At 37.0% G+C, this 1,503-nt stretch overlaps 1 non-coding gene across 1 annotated transcript; it reads right to left on the bottom strand.

Moving 5' to 3' along the window:
- Positions 1 to 646: 646 nt before the first annotated feature.
- LOC128775370 (small nucleolar RNA SNORD56) lies at positions 647 to 717 on the bottom strand. Its single transcript, XR_008420100.1, has one exon. It is a non-coding gene; the product is annotated as a small nucleolar RNA SNORD56 (small nucleolar RNA).
- Positions 718 to 1,503: the final 786 nt, after the last annotated feature.

Here is a 1,503-nt window from a genome sequence, read left to right on the forward strand (position 1 = left end):
GAGACAAAGGCAGACAGAGTGCAAGCAGGGGAAGGGTGGAGAGAGGGGGAGACACAGAATCCGAAGCAGGCTCCAGGCTCTGAGCTGTCAGCACAGAGCCCCGGTGCAGAGCTCCAACCCAGGAACTGTGAGATCATGACCTGAGTTGAAGTCGGAGGCTTAACCGACTGAGCCACCCAGGTGCCCCACTCTGTGTGCATATTCTAATGTAAACATAATCTCTCTGGGATAAATGTCCAGGAGTATAATTGTTGAGTCACATGGTAGTTACATGTTATTATTATTATTATTATTAATTTATAAAATGTATACTCTCAAATTATCTTCCACAGTGGCTGTACAATTTTACATTCCCGCCAGCAATATATGAATGATCCACTTTCTCCACATCCTTGCCAACATTTGATGTTGTCTCAAGGATTACATTTATCCATTTTGATAAGTGTATAGTAGTGGTATCCAACTGTGGCTTTAATTTGTATTTCCCTATTTCCTAATGCTGTTAAACATTTTTTTCATGTACTTGTTTAACATCAGTATATTCTTTTTGGTGAAAATTCTCTTCATGGCTATGTTCATCTTCTAATTGGTTTGTTTGTGGGTTTTTTTCCCTTTCCTTAACTTCCTTTTTCCCCCTCTTATTTCTTCACTCAGACCCAAAATATCAATACTCACTAGGCGAACTGTTGTTAACAAAAAATATTGTTATCACTGTAGTTTTTTCCTCTGCTTTCACTATTGATGTTGAGATTTCATTACACATTTTAGATACCAGTCTTTTGTCAAATACTTGACTATCAATATTTTAGTGCAGTGCTTGTTTTTTCATCCTTTTAAAAGGGTCTTACACAGCTAAATTATTAATTTTTATGGTGTCCCACTGCATGCACTTTTTTCTTTTTGTGGGTTATATTTTTGTGATAAAGTCAAAGAATTTAGTCCTAAATATATGTGTTTCAGGACTCCTGGGTGGCTCATTTAAGCGTCTGACTTCGGCTCAGGTCATGATCTCATGGTTTGTGAGTTCGAGCCCTGTGTTGGGGCTCTGTGCTGACAGCTTGGAGCCTGGAGACTGCTTCAGATTCTGTGTCCCCTTCTCTCTCTGCCCCTTCCCCATTTTTGCTCTGTCTCTCTCTATCAAAAATAAATAAATGTAAAAAAAATTTAAATATAGGTGTTTCACTTTTGTGCTTTCTTCCTAAAAGTTTTATAATTTTTCATATCATATTTTAAATTTATATTAAGCCTATTATCCAATTTTTGTATAACATTTGAGATTAAGGTCTAAGTTCACTCTTTTATCTACAAATGTCTAACTCCTCCAACACCACTGGTTGAAAAATCTACCTGGCTTCCACTGAGGGTTTTTTTTTACACTTTTGACAAAAATCTGTTAGGAATATTTGTATGGGAATGTTTCTTGGTTGTGTGTTCTATTCCCTTCTTCTGTATCTCTTCCTAACAGCCTGCAGAACTTTCCTAATAGCTTACACAATTGCTTAA

The sequence above is a fragment of the Panthera pardus genome, unplaced genomic scaffold, assembly GCF_024362965.1.
Source record: "Panthera pardus isolate Hobbes unplaced genomic scaffold, ASM2436296v1 HiC_scaffold_7, whole genome shotgun sequence".
Taxonomy (NCBI): Eukaryota; Metazoa; Chordata; class Mammalia; order Carnivora; family Felidae; genus Panthera; species Panthera pardus.